We start from the raw sequence: 8,952 nt of genomic DNA, 5'->3' as shown, positions 1-8,952 counted from the left end.
GTATTGGTCGCAAAGGGACTGATATCGGATACTTTTCGACCCGGATGTGAATCTTGTAAGACCTTAAAGACTATCTGCACACTTGCATTTCAGCAAGTCCGTTTGGTCAACTGATTTAATTTACCCACACACACACACACACACACACACACACACACACACACACACACACACACATATATATATATATATATATATATATATATATATATATATATATATATATATATATATATATATACATAGAGTGTCAAAATATTATGCTTTGCTGTGCCTCTGTATTATATGTCATCTGTGTAAATCCCGAGCTGGTGTCTGTCTAAAAAAAACACTATGGTAACACATGGTGACAATAAATATTCTTGGTCCTTGATTCTTGAGAAGGACTCTGATAAGACTTGTCATCTATTATGCAACTGACAGGTGCTGTTTGTTACTAGAGTGGGAAACAGTACACCTGAGATGTGACCACAGTTGTCTACACACCATCACATTTAAAAGGAACAGTAGAAGACCTAATTCATCTACTGTCAACGGTGTTTGTAACTGCAGCCATGGCACAACAGGACATATTTAAGATATCACAATAGTTATTGGGAATTTAGCTATAACATTTACAGCATTTAGGTGAGCATTAATTGGTTGATATTTACTTGTAATCTTTAAAAAATTAAGGCAAGTCAGACAATTCAAAGCACTTTACATGACAAACAATAAGTAAAGACAGCACAATATAAATAGCATTACAGTAGCATAATAAAGTAAAGAAAAGCTGGACCACAGATTGAAACAATTGATGTTTCAATTTAAACTTTAAATAGACCATCCACAGGCAACTCTAAACAAATGGGTTTTTAACCTTGATTCAAAATAACTAATGGTTTTACCATGTGTGTACTCTTCTGGAGGGTTGTTCCAGACTAGTTGAACATAAGAGTACTGAATGCTGCTTCTCCATATTTGGTTCTTATTCTGGAGATGCAGAATAGACATGAACCGTTTGTATACTTAAATGGGTTGGAAGTTCAATTCAACAACAAATCTGTAATGTATTTTGGTGCTAAAACTGGCTGTGATTTAGAAACTAACAGAAGTATTTTAAAGTTTATTCTCTGAGATACAGGGAGGCAGATTAAGGACTTTAAAACTTGGATGAGTTGCCCTACTTTCTGATACCTGTGAAGACACTGTTGTAATAATCAGTCTGACTAAAGATAAACACATGGAAATCCTGCTGGGACATTAGTTATTTAATCCTGGTAATGTTCTTTAGGTAATAGGAGGTCAACATTGTAATTGTCTCTATGTGCCTCTGAAGGTTCAGGTGTGAGTCCATTACTGCATCCAAATTTTGGACCTGACCAGTAGTTTCTAACTGTAATGCCTAATAATGTGTGCTGACCCTTGATAATTCCCCCTGTGGTACCAAAAACATTTCTTTAGTATTGTTTTAATTTAACTGAAGAAAATACTGGCACAGGCATTGATTTGTTCTATGCATCTACTCAGTGCAAGACATGGGTTCATAGTCACCTGGTGACATTGTAGTGTTAAGCTGTATGCCATCTGAATAGTTGTGATAATTGATCTTGTTTCTTACAATCTGAGCTAGTTGGAGAATTTTAATATTGAATTGGAGGGCCCCCCGGTTGGAACCTTGGGAAACCCTGCTTGTAATTGTTGTGATGTAACTTTATACTGACACAAATAAATCACTGTTCTTTAAGCAAGACTCACACCAATCAAATACTTCACCAGAAAGACTGACCTACGTCTCAAGTTGCTCCAGTAATATACCATGGGCAACAGTGTCATAATACTGCACTGATGGCCACTTAAACCTGCACTGTGGTTCTTTCACAAGATGCATTTATGTGGATGTCATTGAATACATTGACAAGTCTCTACTGTGGTGAGCACAGAAAGCTTTCTGTGTTTTGACAATTTATTGGAGAGGTTTGCACTGTTGAAATGCTCAAGAACAATAATACGAGTCTGGGAATTTTTTCTCTGTGTCTGGTATCAGTTCAACAACATGTTTTTCAGCTTCTTATGTCCATGCTCGTAGTGGGATGTAAACACCGGCCAAGACAAAAAGAACTCCCTTGGGGAATAAAAAGATCTGTGGAGCTCTATGTTCGCAATAATCAGTGGGACATGATCGTTCTCTATAGAGCAATATTGTAAAAAAGACCAGTTCCCTTACCAATAAATTTCTGTTAGAAACATCTGTATCTATATATCTAAGTCTTCCAGAAAACTCACAAGCTCAGTAGGCAAAATCCTCTTGAGGCGGCTTGATATTGGGGCCGGCCCACCAATGTTTGTTTAAATAATGAACACCTGAAATCGCAGTGTGCATGCCCAACACGCTCTCAGTAGACAGCTGTGGGGCATAAATCCTCTGGCCCCAAGATAGGATTGTCCAATCAAAATACTTGAATTGCACACGTGACATTTATATTCTGCCGGACAGTGTGCGACCATCTATTCAAGGCAAATTTATTTGTATAGCACATTTCAGTACAAGGACAATGCTTTACATGATCAAAGCATTGGAAAATAAAACAGCATAAAAGCAAGTAAAAAAAAGTTCAAATAAAATGTAGGAGAATTTAAATAAAACATAGGAAAATGTAAAGTAAAAGCAAATATTAATCTAGTGTTGTTGTTTTTTTTGCTAGCTTATTGAATGATTGATTGGACTCTTTTCTGTTCAATAAATGAACAATATGAGTGCTTTTGTTTATAATTTTATGTATAAAAATTTAATTATACTTAGCTTTTATAAAATGGATTTTCTAGTGTGTTGGTTTATGCTAATGTATGTGTTTAATTTAAAATGTATCAATATCTGGTTGTACGCATCACAAAAAAAAAAAGTTGCTGCCCAACTTAATTTATCATGTCAGAGATACCACTGCTGTTGAGGACTACATGTCTTCTGTATTACTGTGACATCAGGACACCAGCCTTCTTTTGTGTAAAAGCAGATTACACTTTCTTTCAATTTTCCCCAAGACCTCAGTGCTGGGGTCTTCTTAAAACACCTGGAAGTCCAGCATCTGTAGTGTACTGTCCGAGGAGGTGCTCATTAAGCCAAGTTTTGGTGAAACAGAAGGTGGAAGATCCATGGAAGTCCAAGTCTTTTTAGTTGAGAACCAGCAGTTTGTCCAATTTCGTTAACCAGGGAGATAACATTAGCCAGGTGCATTGAGGGCAGGATTGTGTGTAGTCTCTGTAGCAGTGTCCGGACCAGCAGCTATAAAAACCGGGAAAAGCATATCCAACAAGTCTGTGATTTTTTTGAGCCAAGTTTGGCTATGGATACTGACTCAGAAATGGGACCACTTTCAGACACAAAGCTATACACTAAGAGTGAGCAAGACATTGACTCACTGATCCACACCACCAGGATCTACAGCAGGGTCATCGGAATGTAATTTGGTTGGAGAAATGTGGCCGCATGGTGACAAACAGAGGAAAGGTAATACACACAGAGGGGATTGCACTCCCAGAAGGGAGAATAGCAAATTTTGAAGAGAGCTATAAGTACGTTGAAATATCACAAGCAACTGGCAACCACAAAGAGGCCACAAGGAGAGCAGCAACAGCCTAATACCCGCAACGAGTAAGGCAAGTTCTGAGGAGTCAGCTAAATGGAAAGAACAAGGCCTGGGCAATCAACAGCAATGCCTTGCCAGTAATGATACCTTGCGGACCAGATCCGGGGGGACGAGGAAGAGCGGACTCAGCGGGATCTCTCAGAGGAGGAGCTCCCCGATCTTGGGGAAGACTGTGGCTGAGATAACAGGGGAGCAGGCAGGTGGAGGGTGCGTGGAGTCCGAACGGCGTGGCTGCGGGAAGTGGCAGCTGGCTGACAGCTTGAGGAATCCGGGGATGGTCAAATGGGAGCTTCAGAGCGGGATCCAAGCAGACGAACAGAGGTTGGGTTTGGGTCGTTACTGGACCAGGGAGAGCTTTGGAACGGGATCCGAGAGCATGAAGCAACCTGGAGCACAGGAGAGCACAGGTTTAGGAGAAACGAAGGAGCTGTCACAAAGACAGTGGCCAACTGAGTTGTACCACTCAAGGTTAACACTCTGGCATCTTCCAGCTGTCAGCCAACTGCTTAAGTACTCCCCTGTCACGCCGCCGAACAAGCTGCAGGCGGGTGCCACGGCCCCCTGTCAAACTGCAGCCACCTGCGGAAGAAAGGAAAAAAAATCTTACTGGCTTCCATGTTTACAGGCTGCTGCTCTTTTGCCCTCTTGTGCTCTGTTTTGAGATTCCTGGGAACTTTCATATGATTGGCTCAGGAACCAGGAAGTGAGCACATGGTACACGCTGAAGTGTGTACCATGCTCGCTGCCCTAGAAGCATTGGGTAGAACACTCTCATCTTCCTCTGCGTAGCGGAGGATCTGACTGGAGTTTGGAGAAACACAGGCTGGATTGAAGCTAAATCTGCAGCCTGTCTTCTAACCAGATGCCAGCATAAAGAGCTGTGTACAACTTTCCCAGGCAGTCCTGGCTTCCCAAAAGACCACTGTTTTCCCCTTTCGAGCAAGCTGCCTGCTCGCTGCTGAGATAACCACCTTTACCTTGGAGTAATTCAATGCAACCGGAAGCCCCGTCACCACATCCAGAGACAACGGGAGAGGTTTGGCAGAGAAATGAACAGGGAAAGTTTAGAATTGTTTACTTAATGTGTTTACACTGTGTTATAAATTAGTGCCGAATGTCCGCCAGCTTCCCAGATAACATTTGTGCTACCACCTAGTTAATGCAACTATGGTTTGTTTTAAATATAATGTCTGTTTCCATTTCACTCCACCATCGTTCGATAGTGCTACGACCGTACATCATTAATAGCAAAGATTAATGTCGATTTAATTATGTTTTGTTTAACTTTAGGATTAACCCATCAAGCGATTGATCAGTACAACACCCCTAGTATCACGGAGGAATAATTGAATTGATAAAATCAAATGTCCTAAAGGTTATTGATTTTACAGAGCAAATCATTCTTTAAAATGTTATTTTGTCAAAAATTGTTTCGTTTAACTCAGGATTTGCATTGTGAATGGTGGGTTGCTGGTTCGATCACCCACTCTGACTGTCTCCGTCGTTGTGTCCTTGGGCAAGACACTTCACCTGCATTGCCTGCTGGCGGTGGTCAGAGGGCCCGGTGGCGCCGGTGTACGGCAGCCTCGCCTCTGTCAGTCTGCCCCAGGGCAGCTGTAGCTACTAACATAGCTCACCACCGTCAGGGTGTGAATGACTAAACAGTAGTGTGAAGCACTTTGGAGGTCGTCAGACTGGTTAAAGTGCTATACAAGTACAAGCCATTTACCATTTTACCATTTTCCATGGGTTGAAACACATACTAAATGTTATAAATTAGTCAAGCTAATTTAACCTCATTTCACATTCTTTAAGATGTACTTCGGTTCTGTAACTTAGATCTGCAGTGAACCAGCATTCACTGAATCATTCTGATGATGGTTTTCAACTATTTTACTTGTTTGTAAAACAAAAGAAACAAATAGTTGTTTCTTTTCTGTGTACAAAGTTCCTCAGCTTTTTTTTTCCTCTTAATTTTGCTAAGTAGTTTTAGTTAAGCTTCACTAGGATTTGTCGACTGAAATATATGTTTAATTGAGATAAAGAGCATTCTATGGTGGTGTTCTCTGGATGTTCATTCTATTTCTGTTAATAAATTATTTAACTTGAAGAGAACTCCTTTATTCTCCTTATATATGTGCAGAGTTTACTGTTAAAAGAATGCCAGAGCTCGAATCATTCCTTTCAACTATTGTCCTAATATCAGCTGTTTGAACTGATATTCACCGGACAATACCTAACAAACCGCAAGTTATTTATTAAACATTAAATAACTTAAAACAATACATAATGGCACAACAGCACTAAAAATGTTAACCAGTTTGTACATCTCTTTTGCATCATCTGTTGGTTGATTTTTTTTCTTGTCAGAAAATAACGGCCTGTCCCAAACATCAATTGCATATTCTTTCTGTTCTCTAAGTCTAACGCACACTTTAGTGCTATTGTTACGCCTTGTACCATACCTTTTTATCCTGTCCTCATAGTATACGTTTGATTCTCTTCTCCCTCTGTCTCTTTGCTCCCTGCATGGGCTCCTTAGGGTAAGAAGTTGAGTGAGCTTGTCTCGTGGCTGAAGTCAGGGCTGGATAGGGAAGAGGTGACTGTCACAGTGTCTGATTAATGACTCGTCGGTTGGGTGTCCAGCCACATTAGGGGTCCATGTATCTACCAGCGTCCACATGGGGCGAGGGGCTTTGTTCTGGGAGGAAATGGTGTCAGTGGCCCACAGCCGTTTGTGCCTATAAAAAGATAAAGATTTACTGTCATCAAAGGGCAGATTAAAGCCCACAATGGTGACATTGATTTTTTTTCTCAAACCAAAAAAATTCACATTTTGGGGAAAACCCATTCCAGGACCAGAAAGAGATATGATCAGCTTATTTGGAAAGGATAATATGGAATCGTCTCTCCGAATGAACTTTGAAAGAAGTAAATTGTAAATATTGATTTCTGAAATGAAGTGTCAATCTTGGTTGGACCAAGCTTATTCCTATCATCTGGCTTAACCTCCAGCAAACGATGAATTCAAAACTGCTGACAAAGTGGAGTGTATAGGATTTCTGTTAGAGGCAGTCGGCACTGCTTTACCGCTTGGCCGGCCTGAGCCCCTACCGGTAATGGCTGTTCAATTTTATCAGATAACAGAGGAGATCTCATCAGAGGCGAAAAATGAAATGAACTGTGACTCTGAATCAGGATCCCTGCTCTTATCCCGGCAAAAATCATCGGCACGGGGCCCAGGGCTTTCCATTATTTCAGGTCACTTCATTACGGCCCTGCACACAGGACCCAATTGCTACAAACAAAGCAGGCCCTTCCTGTCTCACCCAGGGGTCGAATGTGAGGGGCAGTTTGATAGGCTCTTGACGTGTCCAGGGTTATCCTATTACCACTTAAGAGGGTTTCTGAAAGGCAGCAAATCTCACCCACTTGTTTGTTATCCTCACCCTTTTGTGTCATGAGAGGTTTTATTGCTCACCTTATTCCTTGTGGTGGAAAATAATTCATCTTTTCCAGTTGATGCTCAAAATGGAGTTTTGTTCTTAGGATTGCCCCACAAGTTTATTTATTTTTTCTATAAAAACAGTAAAAAGCTTGTTGCATGGAAGGGTGCCGATTACCATTAGCATAATAAAATGGGAGTCATTACACACCTTTGTCACTACTGCTTCCTCTTGGTATAAATTAAAGTTTATTGGCTCTATTTCTGTCCCTTCTCTGAATGGAAATGGTTAAGGTTTGATAGATAAGTGGGGGAAATAACTACAGCATCACTTGCTATTGATGGGACTTTGAGAGTTTATTTCTGCTTATGTTTCTATTTTTCTCACCTGCAGAAATTATTTTTTGTTCGAGCTTCAACTGTATGCCAGATATTGATCTTCAAGAGCCTGGTGGTCGATATGGGTGGAGAGGGGGAGCAGGGGGTATTTTGTAACCATCAACATAGAAAAAATTACATTGGCTCAGCGTGACAAGAAGAAGAACTAAAGGTAGAAAAACAAAGGCCGAAACTCCTAAACTGTATTGGATTTAGGTAATCTAGATTACATGACAGTAAAATGTTGCTTGTTTTATTTGGCTGAAAATTTACCCAATATAAGTCAGATCAGGTAGTATTCATAACTAGATTATGTAGTGAGAATTTTAAACAAGCTTTCAAAACTTTTCTGGGATCTGTTTTCATGTATTTCTTAGCAGTTTTAAAGTGCAAAACTAATTGGGACTTAATCTGATCTCTTATAATTTTACCTGACAGAAAACATTACTAAAGATGGGATGGTTTAATGTATGAGAATGTTGAGAATTTTATTTTAATTACAATGTGTGCAATTTTTTTAATTTGCCATGTTACAACCACCAACATCAACGTATTATGAGATTTTAGGAAATTGACAAGCAAAAAGTATCAAGATCATTTCCCAGTGAATTGACATATTACAAACATCAGGAAGTGTGTTGTGCATTTGCATTCCTTATTCTGATACCTACAAATAAAATCCATCAATTAACTGCTTGCAGAAGTCAGCTCTGGCTGTATGACTAGGTTTGTTGTCCTGCTAAATCTACCATTGCATTGATTCTGACCAGCTTTCCACAGAAAATAGACATCTCCACATCATAATGTTGGCACCACCATGTTGTCAGCATCTTACATGCAGGTCCAAAATGACTAGACCAGAAGCCCCGCACGGCCTTTTTCAAACTGCTATCAGGACTTTTTATGACTTTCTTTCAGATATGACTTTCTTCTTTCTACTCTTAGTTGAGCATGCTCTTTAAACAGAGACCCCTCCCAGTGAGATGTTGAAACTATGGGATCAGTTCCAGTTCTAGACCAAATTTACCAGGGGGGCCAATGTGTAATGGGTATTGCTGGTGAATCCAACATTCAGCAGGACACAGAGTTAGGTGTTTTTAAAAGGTTTATTGAGAGGATGAATAGTGGCAAGTGAGGCAGGCAGGCAGAAACAGACTTGGCAGATGAGTTATGGCAGAAGGTGCTGGCAGGCAGGAATACGAAGAGGACCAGAAGATGTAGGCAGTGACAGATCCAAACAGGTGATGTAGACTGGGGATCCACCAGAACGGGCAGAGCAAATGGCTGGGACTCATGGAGAAAACAGGCAGAACTGCAGCACAGGCACTTTTTACTGAAGAGTCCAGCTGGCTGAGCACACAGGAACTGGTAATGGCAAGGCACGTCACACCAGACAAGACGTGAAGAGAAGAAACGTTCTGGCAGCGATGAGTTGGCTGAGGCAGGAATGTGTAGGCTGGTGAACAGGTGAGCCGAGTAGACTAAATAGTGGCAACAGGTGGA

This window comes from Fundulus heteroclitus, chromosome 3 (assembly GCF_011125445.2).
Source record: "Fundulus heteroclitus isolate FHET01 chromosome 3, MU-UCD_Fhet_4.1, whole genome shotgun sequence".
Lineage (NCBI taxonomy): Eukaryota > Metazoa > Chordata > Actinopteri > Cyprinodontiformes > Fundulidae > Fundulus > Fundulus heteroclitus.
This window is presented reverse-complemented; position numbering follows the sequence as displayed.